Source organism: Callospermophilus lateralis, chromosome 6 (genome assembly GCF_048772815.1).
Source record: "Callospermophilus lateralis isolate mCalLat2 chromosome 6, mCalLat2.hap1, whole genome shotgun sequence".
NCBI lineage: Eukaryota > Metazoa > Chordata > Mammalia > Rodentia > Sciuridae > Callospermophilus > Callospermophilus lateralis.
Genome location: NC_135310.1, coordinates 93,091,259 through 93,107,908, shown reverse-complemented (window position 1 = coordinate 93,107,908; position 16,650 = coordinate 93,091,259).

The following is a 16,650-nucleotide window of genomic DNA, read 5'->3' as shown; positions in this document are numbered from 1 at the left end:
AGTCTAGGTTATTGATTGCGTTATTGAGTTTTATAGTTTCTTTGTTCAGCTTTTGTCTAGAGGATCTGTCCAATGGCGAGAGTGGTGTGTTGAAGTCCCCCATAATTATTGTGTTGTGGTCTATTTGACTCTTGAACTTGAGGAGAGTTTGTTTTATGAATGTTGCAGCACCATTGTTTGGTGAATACAAATTGATAATTGTTATGTCTTGATGGTGGATGGTTCCTTTTAACAGTATGTAGTGTCCTTCTTTATCCCTTTTGATTAACTTAGGTTTGAAGTTGATTTTATTCGATATGAGTATGGCCACTCCTGCTTGCTTCCGAGGGCCATGTGAGTAGTATGATTTTTCCCAACCTTTCACCTTCAGCCTGTGTATGTCTTTTCCTATCATATGAGTCTACTGAAGGCAGCATATTGTTGGATTTGTTTTTTTAATCCAGGTTACTAGCCTATGTCTCTTGATTGGTGAATTTAAGTGATTAACATTTAAGGTTACAATTGAAATATGGTTTGTACTTCTAGTCATGTTTATTTATTTATTTTAGTTTGGCTAGTTTTTCCTCTTTGGTTATTTTTCTCCCCCTTTACTGAGATACCTCCCACTGTTAGTTTTGGGTGCTATTTTTCAATTCCTCTTCTTGTAGTATTTTGCTCAAAATGCTTTGCAGTGCTGGTTTTCTGGCTGCAAATTCTTTTAGCTTTTGTTTATCATGAAATATTTTAATTTCATTGTCAAATCTGAAGCTTAATTTTGCTGGATACAGTATTCTTGGTTGGAATCCATTATTTTTCAGCATTTGAAATACGTTGTTCCAGGATCTTCTCGCTTTCAAAGTCTGTGATGAAAAATCAATCGTTAACCTAATTGGTTTACCCCTGAATGTAATCTGCCTCCTTTCTCTCGTAGCTTTTAATATTCTCTCCTTGTTCTGTATGTTAGCTATCTTCATAATTATATGTCTTGGAGTTGGTCTATTATGGTTTTGGATGTTTGGGGTCCTGTAGGCTTCCAGGATTTGGCAATCCATTCTATCTTTCATCTCTGGGAAGTTTTTTTAGGATTATTTCATTTAATAAGTTGTCCATTCCTTTGGTTTGAACCTCTGTGCCTTCTTCTATCCCAATGACTCTCAAATTTGTTTTTTCATGAGATCCCATATCTCTTGGATAGATTGCTCGTGAGATTTAAGCATCTTTTCTGTGTTGACTATATTCTTTTCAAGTTGATAAACTTTGTCTTCATTATCTGATTATCTGACTTCTACTTGATCTAGTCTAATATGTAATTTTATATATAATATGTAATATTCTCTTTAGAGTTTTTAATCTGGTTTATGGTTTATTTGCATTTCTAGGATTACTGTTTGTTTGTTTTTTTAAATCTCTATCTCCTGGTAAAGCTCGTTCTTTGCAGTTTGAATTTGTTTGTTTAGTTTGTTTTCAAAATATACTTTCATTGCTTGGACTTGCTGTCTCATGTCTTCTCTAATATTCTTTTCCATCTGATTTAGGTATGCCTTGATTTCTTTCCCTGTCCATGTTTCTGATGCTTCTAGGTCCTCCTGTAGATTTAAGTTGTCCTGCATTGTTTGTAATCCTTTTTCCCTTGTTTTTTCATGTTGTTCACGTTACTTTCCAGCTCTGTTTGACTGCTTTGTAAGTGCTTTCTCCTATACATTTGTTTTGACTTTGTATATCTCTCTTGTCTCTCCTTTGTGGTGGGAGATTATGCCTAGAAATGTTGGGCTTTATTGTACTATAAAGCTGATTCATTCAGTTCATAAAAGGCTTCCAGGTTCTGTATGCATATAGTGATTTGTTGTTTGTTGTTTGTTAGGTTAGGTGCTATGATGGTACGAGGGTTAGTATGTCTTGGCTACTTTAGAAGATTGGTCTACTGAATGTGGATACTAACAGGCAATTCGATCAGAGTGTTGGTAGTATCTAGGTATTTAGGAGCCCTATAGACAGCCTCGAGACATTCACCTATTTGCATTTAGACAATTACACTTAATGGAAGACGTAATGCTTGGGATGAAAGTTGGGGGTAGGGGAATGAGGGTGCTCTTAAAAAGAAAGAAGGGGAGAGAGATAGATAGATTAGAGGAGAATGAAAGGAACCATAAAACTTGAAATGGGAAAGAAAGAGAGAGTAAAAGGGGAGAAAGGAACAGAGAGAGAAGAAAAAAAAATTATTGAAGTCTTAGAGATCCACTTTCTTCTCTTCCAGTAGGCGGAGCTCTGCCCTCCGAGCAGAGCTTCTGCCCTCTGCCTGCCGATAGCAATCCCTGTAAGGCGTCTCCTGGGAGTCTCTCAGACTTGTCAGTCCAGAGCCGTTTCACTTCTCCGGCCCTTCCCCCACTTCCTCCTGTCAGCCAGCCACCCAGGTCCTGTTCACCAGAAGCGGTTCCCCAGAGATCTAGTCACACTTGCAGCCCCCACCGCGTGTCCCATTTAAGCCCCAGTGCTATGGTAAACTGGCGGCTAAGACCTTGAGAGTCACCGCTGGTGATATGGGGGGTTGGGGGTCGGGGATCACCTCTGCTCTCCTACAGACACGACCCCTGAGAGGTCCCTGAAGTTTCCTGGCTGCTTGTATATGGATGGGGAGGGAGTCACACACCTGCTAAAGTGGATTCTGCTGGGAAGGAATTCCTTCGGCTGAACTCCGATGACGTCACCTCTCTGCTATGGCAGGCCCAGGCTCCTTGCTGGAGTGTCCGAAGGGAGGGGTGGGACTGGTCCGTCCCCAGTTGGCCTCAGCTCCCGGCTCGCTATTTCATGACGGCTTGGCTAAAGACTTCTTCCTGCCAAGCTGCATCTCGGAGGCTAGCGGGACACAGTCACATTGGCTGCGGGTGGACGAGCCAGCAGCCATGCCGCGGCGCGGATCTGGACCTCTGCGGGGATTCGTTTGTCTGGGGCAAACTGTCGCTTCAAAAAATCCTAGTAGCTCCCAGCCGGTCTCTCTTCAGTGGAATTTTGCTAGGAGATTCTCCGTTGGTAGAATCTAAGCGTTATCTATGCGTCTTTATGACCCCATCACTGGGCAGGTATTGAAAGCACTGCCTCTCTGCCCGCCGCCATGTTGGATCTCCTCTTTCATAGATTTTCATGAATAGCTGTTTCTTCATTTCTGGTTTGCTCTTAGGACAATTTTCATAGACTTTAATGCTCCATTTGAAAATAATTTTCATTGTCACTGGTAAGCAGGTCAGCAGAAAGACTATCATATAATTTCAACCACCAATTTCATATCTGTTTAGACTTAAGTCTTCAACACAGAGGTGTAAAACAGAGGTTTCCCACTTCCATCTTCCCAAGGTAGCTCAAATAGACTCACTTAAAATATAGTCTGTATAAATAGTAATTATACATGTTTTGAGGATGTTTGTGTGTTTTTACACATGTGTGCAGATATATTATTTCTCCCATGTTAACAGCCTAGACAATATTAGTAAGGAAATAAATATTTCCAAATAAAGGAGGGAAAATATTGCCTGGTTGACTAAATGACTCAGAAGTTCATAAGGAACTCAGAGATTCTCCCTGTACTTATTCTATAGGACTTGTGTGTATGTAGTCATATCATATGAGTGCTTTGGGAGGTTAATAATTCCCCTTCTGAATTTTTTAGGGTAAAATTAAATGGAGGGGTAAATAATTCACTGTTTCACCATCTCTGCCTAGGAATTTGGTGTCCAACTCTGTAAATGCTGAATGAAGCAGACAATAATCTAGAAAGAGAGATGGAAGTACTTACTAAATCACATATTGTATTATATGTATATACAGTATATACAATTATGTTGAAAATTTCTCAACTCACATAGGAGTATGCCAACTTATTGCAGATTTAGATTGTCCCTTTGCCTATTTTATGGTCATATAACAATAGATTTGCATTTGTGTAAGATAGGAGGGGTTGAATCAGTATTTAGTTTAAAGAAAATGAGGGGTTGCTTCTCTGTTTTTTTGGGCCCTGGGTTCAGATCTAGGGACACTGAACCATTGAACCATATTTCCAGCCCTTTTTATTTTATTATTATTATTATTTTCTTTGTCATTTTGAGATAGGCAGAGTCTCATGTAAGTTGCTTAGGACCTTGGTAAATTGCTAAGGTTGGCTTTGAACACCCACCCCCAAATATTTTCCTGCTCCAGTGTCTAGAGAACCACAGGGATAACAGGTATGCACCACACACATCTGGTACTCTTCACTTTCTAAAGAGTTAAGTTGTTCTCTTTATTTCAGATACTAAATAATTCAATTATACTGTAAAATTTTACAATCAGTTATCATACTATTGTTCTGGATCTGTTTTGTTTATTTTCCTTCCTTTCTTTATCTAATTTGTGCGTTTGACTGACATCAATGATAATGTAGCCTAAAACATAGCGATTTAATGTGTTAACATCTATTCTTAAAACACGAGTAAATAATTAATTTCCAGATGTGATATAAATTTTATTCCACAAAAAGAAAAGTGTTCACAAAGGCACATAGTTATAATTGACTTAGCATATTCTAACAAAATAGGAAAATTAATATTTAAATTTAAATTATAGTTAGATATGAGAATGAACAAATTTGAGGGCAACATATTCTAAATATAAAGAAATTGAAGAAATGGTTATGTGCTCATAAGTGCAATGAGTACACAGTGTTTAACACATTAGACAAATGTTGAATTAATAAATATATTTAAGGATGTAAGTATAGTCATATATATAAGGAATGAATAGATGGAAAATTATAATATTTACATAATTATTCAGAATCTTACATGCAGAATAACACTTTCTGCCCTCAACAGAAAACTTCTCTTGATCTTGATAGGTATATTTTAAGAAACTTATTTCCTGTCTATTCATGTTCTATTTTGTTGAAAACTACAATAAGGAAAATAGTATGTAATGGAAACTCTGCTTATTGTAGCAGATTTAGCTTACAGAGTGCTCGGTTTACTTTCTTTGAATGTATCCATGGCCCCATAATTACAAATGAAACTATTGTACTAAAACTTTAATCAAAATGTAATCTAAATTTACCAGTAACTTACCCATGTAAAAATTTTACACATATAAAATTTGAATTTACACATAAAAATAAAATAAAGATGTTGTGTCCACCAAAAACTGAAAAATAAATATTAAAAAAAAATTGAACTTACTTTGTTGTTGTTGCCTTATTTATTTTGTTTGCTTTGTTTTTGTTTTTATCCAAATGCTCTTTTTGTAGAAGGAATACTTTTTTCCATGGGAGTTTTCATCCCTGAAATGATATATGAATTTTTGAAGGAAAACAATCCTGTTCATAATTTATCAGCTGGTGTGTGTATGCGGGGGGTGGTTTTCCTCTTTTTTTTTTTTTTTTTTTTTTTTGAGAACTTATCAAATAGTTTTTTTTGACACAAACGGTGGTATCAGTGGTAGCTGCCAATTTTGTGAACTAAATGGGTCATATATCAATGGAATATGTTGATCAATGTCAAAAATAACCAACATTCAAGTTTGTTAATCATAATTGGCTAATATGTGACTGTATAGTAGATACTAACATTATACTATTAATATATGGGGTGATATAAAAACAAACACATATAAAACTTATTTGAAATTTATTTTATAGTGAGCACTTACCAGACAGGAAGCAATAGAAAAAAGCTACAATACAAATATATCCTTTTAAAAAAGACTATCAAGCAAAATGTTAAGCAAGAAGTTCATTCATTTCTGAAGAAATATTTACATAAAATGAATTTTCTTTATAACATTATTATTTCATATACTTCCCATTAAAACTCATATTTCATTTTTAATAAACTTAAATATACCATTTGACTCTTCAAAAAACAGAAATGACCATACTACAAAACTTATTTACTCAGATAAGCAACACAGTTTTATGCATAATCTGTACTAAAAGTTAGCTTCTATTTGTTTATATATGTAAAACTATTCAAATAGTATTGCTAATATCTTTTTCTGAAGCAGAATATCTTTCTCTGTTGTTTCACTAAAATGAGATGATTTCAAATTTTAAATTAAAGTAATTAAAATAGGAAAAACAGGCATGTATAGATGCAAAAGCCTAACATATAATATCTGTTACTCTCAGATTGTAAAGAAGGAGTAGTGATACCGTGTAGTGGCAAAGTGCTTGACTGATATAAAAAAGGTCCTGTTTCAATTCCCAGTGCTGCATATTTACAGTGTCCATAATATTCACATACACTCTTCATTTGTGTGATAATGATTGAGATGTGCAATCACATATAGCAATTTTTTTCCCCAAGAAATGAATTTGAACTGGACTTAGCCAAGGAGTTCTGTCCATCTTGTCTGGGCTCATGAATGAAACTGTAGTCAGCTAATAGTTTGCTTAAGGAATTTTTCAGTGAATTTAGAATTGAAGATCATCAAATTCTTATGTCTGGAAGTGGATGCTTAACCTATTTTATGCTAGTTGTTCATAGGAGTGACGAAATGACATGTCAATGTGTTTCTATTAGTCTGGGCTAGGTTTCTTTTTGTGACACCAGTAACAGTGTTCCAAAGAACAGCAATGGAAAAAAAAAATCTTAGGTAGTATTTGAACTTCTGCTTACTCCATCTTTGCTAACATTGGTCAATTCATCTCACATGATCAATGCCAGACTCAAATGGAAGACAAATAGCCCTCACCCTTGACTGCAGGCACTGCTAAGGCAAACTGCAAAGAAGTGAATATTCAAGAACAAGAATTCATGGCTATTTTTGCAATTTCTAATTTATTTGTGCTTCCTTTTGACTTACTTAATTTTAATGAATCCTACTTTGTAATAGTTAATTCCTGAAAGTTGGGTGTATCATTTTCACAAATCATGAGAATAATAGATTTATGTTAGAAATTTCTATTCTGCCCCATTTTCATATTCTGATGCTTGTATTCTCATCCTGTTCTATATTTTTATGATTATATCCAATATAATTTTCCTGTTTCCTGAATGGCTTTACTTTGATTTTTCTTTTTATTTTTAGGATAGGCTTCTGCTGGGGAAAAATATCTTCTAATATTCTCTTGCTTGTAAATGCTTTTATATAGGATGTACTTTGAGAAAGTTTTAACTGAATTTAGAATTGAAGATAAACAGGTATTTTAACAGAGTCTTTTATAGCATCATTTTATAATATTCTACTTTCATTATATATTCTGAAAAATCCATTGTCAGTTTGATGCTTACTTCTTTGAAGTTAAGCTATAGACCAAAGTCAATTCTTTTTAATATATTTCCATTTCATTTCCTTTTCATTATTTCTTACTATGATTTGTCTCAACTGGCTTTATTTTTTATTTATCATGTTTTGGTTTCATGCATATTTTGCAAACTGCAGCTTGATGTATTGATCAGTTTCAGGAAGTTCTCAACAAAAATAAAATTTCTCTATAAATTTTATTTCATCTATCTTTTTTCTCTTCCTGGCAATCAAATTTGTATGTATGACTCATCTTTCTTTTATAATTTTTTTCTGAATTTCTCATCCCCTTTTACTTGTTCCTATTAATTACTCTAGATACATTATCCTGACTTATACTATATAGTTCATTAGTCTTTTGTTTCAATCCTCTATTAAACACATGTGTTTTATGTTTTATTTCAAATATTTCATTTATTAATTTTTCTTTCTTTCTTTCTTTATTTTCATACTGGGTCTGAACCCAGGGACACTTTGTCAATGAGCAACATTCTCAGTCCTTTTTATTTTTCATTTATGTTGTTGAGGATCTTCCTAAATTTTTTAAGCTGGCTTTGAAGTTTTAGTCCTCCTGCCTCAGTTTCTCAGCTGAGATTATGGGGATATGTCACTCTGTCCAGTTTATAATTTAATTTATAATCTAAACTAAATCTCTGGTGAAATTCTCTCTCTCTCTCTCTCTCTCTCTCTCTCTAATACTCTCGAAACTTCTAATCATAATACCTTGAGGTTGAGTTCTGTGTCCTGTTTACCAGCATATTGGTGTTATTTGAGAGAGCGATCAACATTAAGTACTACAAATTAAAAAATACTTGGTAATTTTTTTTTATCCAATGATGATTTGTGTACCTTTGGTTAGACTCTGTGAGCACAAGCAGATCTTCTTGACAATCTCCATAATGGATGCAAGTTGTATAGAGTTCATCTACATGTAATTTGCTTTTCCTGCTATAGTCCTCACTAACAGCATGACTATTTGTCAGCTTTGCTTAACCTTGTCATGTCCTGGAGTTCAATATTTGTCCCCCTAGGTCTAAAAAATATGAAATATTTGATTATCATTTTAGTCTCCCAGCACCTTTTTTCTCAAACATTCAATAGTTTCTCAAACATTCTTTTGATTTTTCTCCAGCTTGGGATTCAGCAAGTGACTCAAAGAAGAGAGTGCGTAGCCATTTTAGAAAGGGGCATGCTTTCTCTATATTTTGACTTCTTAATTTCCAGGTTCCCTGGACTCCTTGAATTCCAACTTATATCACCTCACTTTAGTGTGGCTCCTGTAAATCTCAGGTTGCTTCTTTCAACCAGTGTTTCTCCGCAACAAGTTAGCCATAATTCATGGGGCAAAGTAAAGGCAAATGTGAGATTCGCTGCCTTCCTTCCTCTTTGGAAAGGTATTAATATATGCTTTTAGTATAAATGTAAATTATAACTCATTTGAGAGGAAAATTAGAAAAGAGAAAATGCTAATAAAGTATTAGTGTAAAACTTCTCAAGAGAGGAAAAGAGAAGTGCAACAGTGTATATCTGTTTACAGGATTATTTCTTCCAGCTACTTTTTGTAAATATGCACAAGAAGATATATACCAGTAAAAGAAAACAAACAGCTCAAACTCACATATAAATCAGTCTGTCTTATAATAGCAGCCAGTTTTATACAATAGAATATTTACTACAGAAAGTGCACATCTAAAATGGTAGCATGAGGATCTCTGAGTCCCTTTCTCAAGTGAAAAATTCATAACTTTTGAAAATTATTTTTGAATATTTGAAAATACTTGAAAATTCTTAAAATTATCTTAGAAGAGCAGCATTGATTATTTTTCAATAAAATTTACAAAGTCTGTAGCATTTGAAGCACAAATGATGTTCTCCCTTGCTCATTAAGTCAGCAAGGCAAATTCTAATACTGAACGTTGCAGTCAAAAAGATGAGGTTTCTTCTTCCCTAGCTACCAGTCTAGGGCTATGGTATTTCCATAGCTACCAATATTCATCCCACTGCTTATTGTATTGCAGAAGCTCTATTACAAGCAAGAGCAACTATGAGTTCTATGCTTCCTTTTCTTTCTCTGTTCCTCCATTTATGGAGTACAAACTCTGTCCCAGTTGCTGCAGACTGAAAATACTCGATGCCAATTGTTCTCACTCCAATTTTGTCCTAGGCTGTAGGTCTAATATAAGGAGAGTCAAGTTGAAAAAAACAGAGGCCACAATCCCTCCCCATTACCTTCTTTTTAAAGCATGATGTCCCCTGAGAGAAGTAGGCCATTACCCTACCCTCAGCTCTAAAGCAGTGGTTCATGTTTTCCCTGGAAGGTAATGTAGGTCTTAAAAGTGTGAGATTTGAAGTTCCCCTAGGTAGACTGTGTCAGGAGTGGCAAATAAATTACATTTATTTAAACTCTCCCAAGGGAGAAGCGAAGCCCTTCTGAGAACTCTTGGTGGAAAGGCGCTGATTGAGATTGCTTGGTTGATGGTAAGTCCCTGTTCAAAGAGGATTCTGAGAGGCTCTGAATTTATTGGATCATGGCCTTGAGTTCAAACATTACCTGCCCACAGGTAGAAGAGATATGGGCACAAGCTGATAAGCCCCAATTTGGTTGCTTTGCTTGCAACTTTGTTTTGTTTATCTTGAAGAAGATTTCTCACAGCAAATCCTTTTGATATTTAAACCTATATAATAAACGTGCAGATTCTTCTCCTGGACAGTCTTCCCCTGAGTCCTGCTTTCTCTATATTTGTGTCTGTCTTTTTTTCAGTACTCTCACCGCCCCATTGGGGAAACTGAATAAACTTCACGTTAGCAGCCACAGACTGATTTTATTGGAGCAGAGCTCAGAGAAGTTAAAGCCTAAGGTCACTGATGAAAGTATGGAGATTTTTACTGTAGGCAGTTAAAAAGAGGAAGGTATTCCATGATTGCATAAAGGGCAGATATAGAAATGTGATAAGATATCCAAGGAAATAAACACTTTAACAGGAGTCCTTGTGAGGTCAGAACAAAGATCAAAGGTTGGTCTCCAAGATTGTCTGCTATGATTCAAATGTTTATGTCCCTCCAAAATTTACATGTTGAAACCATAATTTCTAAGTGTAATGGAACTTGACAGTTTGATATTTGGAAGATAATTAGGTCATGAGGGTTAAACTCTCCAGTATGGATAAATCTAAAAGATGTCCATATATAAGTTAGATAGCATGCTCTAACTGTTAGCAGGAACTAACTCTGAGGACTCTTTAATCTTGGACTTTGTAGCCTCCAGAAGTCAGAGAAATAAATATTTTCTAATCACCCACTCAATGGTTGTTTCATTTTTACTGCATGTTACTAAATTTATATTGGTATTAGTAATAATTATTATATAATAATTAACAAAATTCACTGTGCTTAAAGTAGAATACTGGGATTTGTGTTTTTTATTAATAATCTTATTGAATTTATTTCGTCTTTGTAAATTTTTTTTCTTTTTAGATACACATAATAGTAGAGGATATTTTGACATATATATGCAAATATGCATTATATCATATTCCAATTGGTATCCCTGTCTTGTGGTCGTACATGATGTGGAGACTCATTGTGGTGTGTTCATATACTTAGGAAAAATTGTCAGATTGATTCCACTTCTTAACTATTCCTATCCCTTCCTTTCCCTTTGTTATTTCTTACATCAGCTCAAAGTGAGACACTCCCTGGAAAAGGGAATGAGATTCAGTTAGACCACAAAATGAAGCACTTCATGTCTCAGGACATTGTCAAAAACAATGCAGTGTATACAAACAGAAATTATTACTACAGTAAAGCATCATGTCATACAGTGTATACATCAGCTTCCTTTTTCAATAAGGAAATTCCTTTAAAAAAGAGTCAAGTAGTAAGCCGATAGTCACCAGTAGAAGGAAAACTCCAGGCTAGAGGCATTTGATTGGTTGGATTTCCCCCCAAACCCTTAGGCAAATTCTTTTTAAATTATCTTTACAGTGTAGACTTCTTTGCATGATATCTGATTTAGAACATGTAATTTTGTCCCTACATTTCAAGCTGAAGTCTAATGAATCAACATTTAGAGAAAAATACTAATGAGACAGGAAACTATATGTTCCATTATTTACTTTATTCTGTTGCAATGACTTTTAGAGAAAATGAAAACCACAAAGAGGTATGAGACAAAAATTGACATGGAACAAAAGACTATTGTATATGTGTGTGTATGTGTCTAACAATGAACATTATGAAATCCAATGAAGTAGTTTAGAAGAAAAAAGCTTTGCAAAAACTTAAATAGAAAAAAAATAATAGAGCAGTCAGTTGGCAATTATTAGAAGCTAAGAGCTGAGAATACTTCTAAGAGAGGTAGATCAGCTAAAAGTTTAGCAAGGAGAACAGGAAAAGAGACAGTCAAAATTCTGGAAAAATCAATGCCATCCTATACAGATTGTGACAATGTGTAAGAATTTCTGAAGATGCTAGGGTTGTTTCAACTAAAGCAGAAACTAGGTAAAAAATATGGGCCTGCTTTCTTCAAATATCAGGATATTCTTCATTTAAAAAATTGCTTATAAAGGCAAAAATACATCAAAGAAGTATTTATTTGAAAAGACAAACTTAAGCCTTAAAAAAATAACAATACACAAAACCATGCAAGATGGAATAAACTGTTTACTAAGAGGATATATAAGAAAAGACTGATTGACAAACTGCCACAGATAGTGTAGAGAGTTATTTATATGAAATGAAAGTATACATGTTCTTTTGCAGTATAAATTTCTAAAATTGGGCTGGAGATGTGGCTCAAGCGGTAGCGCGCTCGCCTGGCATGCGTGCAGCCCGGGTTCGATCCTCAGCACCACATACAGACAAAGATGTTGTGTCTGCCAAATACTAAAAAATAAATATTAAAATTCTCTCTCTCTCTCTCCCTCTTTCTCACTCTCTCTCACTCTTTCTTTAAAAAATAAATAAATAAATAAATTTCTAAAATTGTAGCATTGAAGAACCTTTTTTATAGCTATATCTTTATTGGCAAGTGAGGACTTTACACTTGTGTATTATAATGCTAGAAAGAATGTGTTCATTTGCTCTTCAAATTTAATAGAATATTATGGATGGGTAATGCTGAGATATGTAACAGATACTTAAAAATATCCAGATGTTCATATAATTTCAGCTATATATATATGTATTCATATATACATATATATATTTAAAGCTATTTTTAGTAAATGTTTGTCATATTAAGAAAATATAGGGGCTGGGTTGTGGCTCAGTGGTAGAATACTTGCTTAGCACATGTTAGGCTCTGAGTTTGCTCCTTAGCACTACATAAAAATAAGTAAATAAAATAAAGTTATTGTGTCCAACTACAACTAAAAAATAAAATATAAAATATTCTACAACATTGTTCTGAGATTCTTTTGATCTACCTTTATTCGAAACGGTGTCAAATTTAACTGAAACATTGTATTTCCTTTAATAAAATAACATTTTTTTGCATAATAAAGAATTGCCTGGAAAATATTGTGAATAGCATTCTCAGCTGATAATAATGAAGTCAAATCAACTCATTTTCCACAAGTGGAAATAACTTTATGGAAGAGTAAATGTCAGCACAGTTACCAGCAGACAGAGAACTCTCAGACTAGAAGTATTTGGCTATTCAGCTTTCTCTCTTCTCTGGATAATTTTCTATTTAAAATTTCACTGTTTCAGGTATGTCTGAATCATGTCTGTTTAATAAGTATAATACATATAACACTATTCCTCATACCAAAGTCCAGTGAACATACTCAAGAGTAAAATATTATTTAAAATTCCATTCTTTGGTTTATTTTATTTCATTGGCTTTAAGAAGAAATGATAAACAATGGGCAAGTATGAGATGGAAGTATAACAAAAGACTATGCATCTCCATATTTTTAGGTAGATAAATCTTACTCATCCTAATTGTAGCATAAAAACATTCTTTGTGACAAGACAAAAAGTTGTCATGTTGATAGCCTAGGCAGTTTGAAATGAGATAAAAATGTATCTTGTCACGGCAAGACTTGTGCTTGATTGCAAAAGCTTATTTGAATACATGTTCCAGTAGCCCCCCTACCTCTGCTATCAGCATGGGAGTAAGCAAGAAGAATGAAAGAAAATTATTTTAACCCAATCCTATCTAAATCACTCACACAGTAAAATAAAACTAAACTATTAATTCAAGGTCCATACATAAAAGTATGAGCCACTCATTGGTTGTTTTGGATGAAAGATAGAATAAGAAGTAACCAGCCTCCTCTTTAATCTCCAACAATTTCACACAGGGCAATGCAAGGTCACAGTCCTGACAGTGTCCTTCAGGGCCCCTATCTGTAATGAAAGGTATTGTGTTTGGGACTCCTTGAATGTGGCTTGAAGGAGATTTGGTGCTGTATAAAATCACTTGTTTACAAGGTGAAAGCCAAAGTGTCATGTGGAGATTTAGTGAGCTATTGAAGGAAGCAGGATAACCTCTCATAAAAGTGTGTTAAAGAACTGCCAACCTCAGGAGGAGCACCTTACTCTGGACTAAATTTATTTTACACTTTTAATCAGGCATTAAGAAAATAAATAATTTTCTAGGAAGTTAAATACCAAGGACATATTCTGATAATTTTATTTGTGGATTCAAAACAAGTAATATAAAATTACTATATCATACCATTAATTATGTTGTATCAATTCATTGCCTCTGAGATTTATGTATTCTTTCATGTATGTTATGGCTTATTTTTTTATGTAAAACTCAATTTTGAATTTGGCTTTCAAGAAAGAAGAAACATTTTTTTTAACATTTTCTATAGACTTTTAAAGGAAATTGCTTGACAGTCATTGCTAACAATGTTAATATTATCATGTTTGATACAGATATAATAGGAAGGTCCATTTTGTTTTGTGTAGGACAAAATAGCATATTAGAACAATTTTGGATAAAGTTGATTATCAAAGTCTCTGCCAGTATCATAGATTCAATTTTTTCAAATACTAAAGAATGTATGATATTTCATTCAGACTTACATGGTAACTGTCATTAGCAATGTCTTTGTTAACTTTATGCTGATAGATAGTAAATTATTAAATGTATAATATAAAACAGATATTCCTGCAGGAAATATAGCTTAATTCATAGAATGTTCCCTCTTTGACCAAGTTTCTTATATTACAAGAAGGAGCTTAGTTCTTTTGATTCACTGCTTTAAACTCATTGCGAGTAATAATAATTAAAAACCAATCTTTGTGTTTATATTAGTAATGATTAATTAGGTTTTATTATAGGTTTTTTTCCTGAACGTTTTTCAGGAATGGATCATACTTTCTTCATATCTGAGAGTTTTAAGAAATCTCAAATGTAGAGTTGTTGATGGTATCTATGAATTATTTTGGATATTCATGGGAAGCAACATTAAGTGGAAATTCAGTACAAATAAAATGGTTATATAAATAAACCACTAAAGTATTACTTGGGGATAACTTCCATATAAACAGTATGTATTTAAATGTAAAACACTAATTGAAATATTTAAATACCAAAAGAGAAATAGTTACATGAAAACGGAGCCAATATTTCATGTGAATTAAAACAGTTATTCCTGTTCTGATCACCACCACCCCTGCCTGAATGCACAACAGGGTGAAGGATAGCTCTTTCATTTGTGGATTTTATCTCGACTTCCAACATTTTTGAACAATCAGTGCTGCATTTTCACCGAAGAGAATTCAAACCTAAATGAAATAGAGATGAACATCATGCATCATTCCTTCTGGTATCCCCCATGTTAGAAAAGAAAAACACAATTCTTTGTGAATGTGGTATGCCCTTCTCCGGATGGAATCATCACCACCAGCTGAATCTGGGCAGCATTCTGGATTGCAGCCAGCACTCTGCTATATGACTGCACTGATGAAAGAGCAAGGTAAAAATTTTAAAAAGTTGAAAAAGGCTTTCTTACTTTTAAGATGCATTTTTCTTGTTTTAGCTTTTCCTCGTTTTTTCCTGAAATTGACAACAATAACTTTGACCTAATTCTGTTTGTCTCTGCTTCTCTGAAATGATGAGTATTTGAAGCTACCCTACTGCTATTTGTGCACACTTTCCATTTGTTTGTGTGTTTACATATACTGTTCTTGCTCCATATGTAATATTTTGTAATAATTTAACTTAGTTTTTTTATTCTTAGTTAAAAATACTTATCAGTATAACTCTGACATACTCTTTTGCATCATTGCATGTCACCATGGTAAATTAAGGAAAACACTTTGCTGGTTAATAACAAAGAATATTGATAACTATGTTGTTTAAGCAAACTATAGCCATATAATTTTCTCTTTTAATTTTGTGACTGAAAATTTGCAAATAGGTAGATAGGTATAGCTGTCTCTTATTGAGATAGCTTATTTTAAGATATTTTTTATAAGGTACCAGGGTATATGTAAAGGTGTAACAGCATTATTATTGTCTGTTACATGAATATTCAGAAATATAAAAACTCATGTCATAAAAGCCACTAAGAATCCAATTCTGGTAGAGAATATTTGACCCTGAAATATGCATAAAAATTCCATAATTATATAGAAGTGATGTAAGAATATGGAAGGCTTAACAAGAGGAAAAAAAGCATGGGGTGCTCAGTTTGCATGAAAATAATAGATGAAAAACTCACTATATTCTGATATGAAATAAATTAATATTTTGCCAAAATTTTTATTTCATACATTTAAAAGTTCATGTGAACTTGCAAAACTCCCAAATTCTTACAAAAGTGGGTAATAATCAAATGAAAAGCTAGCCTTCCTTTAATAGATTTTAGAGTTTTATCTCAGCGTTAACAATATTCATTGTCAATTGTTGACATTTTAGTATTTTCCTTTTTGTGCACACAAGAAAATCATTCACTTAATGATAGCCTTAGCAATTATATTAAAATTTAATTGTGAATTATGGCTAAATTTCAAATTATAGTTCTACCTTAAGATTGTCTTTTCTTGTTTACAAATCTGATTTTGTCTGTATAAATTAAGAAAAAAAATCACATTTCAGTGAGGGCTTTACAGTTTAAATTTTCTTTGACCATTGATATACACTTATAACTTAATATTCTTGACTTTCCTTTTAAGAACACAGGCATTTAGCTTAACAAGCTTGTTCCACTTACTGGAACTTTTTTTTGTTTTTGCAAATCTAATAAATTTAACATGAATATAATAAATACAACGAGTCTCAAGTTCTCTCACATAATCTGATAGTGTGCATTATCATTGTAAGGACATGACTTAAAAATTTTAAGTAAATTACTCAATAATATATTTTAAGTTTGTTTCATAGGATAATTCATTATTCTATTATGCCAGCCTTTTTAAGTTTAGAGTAAACCAAAATGCATAGAT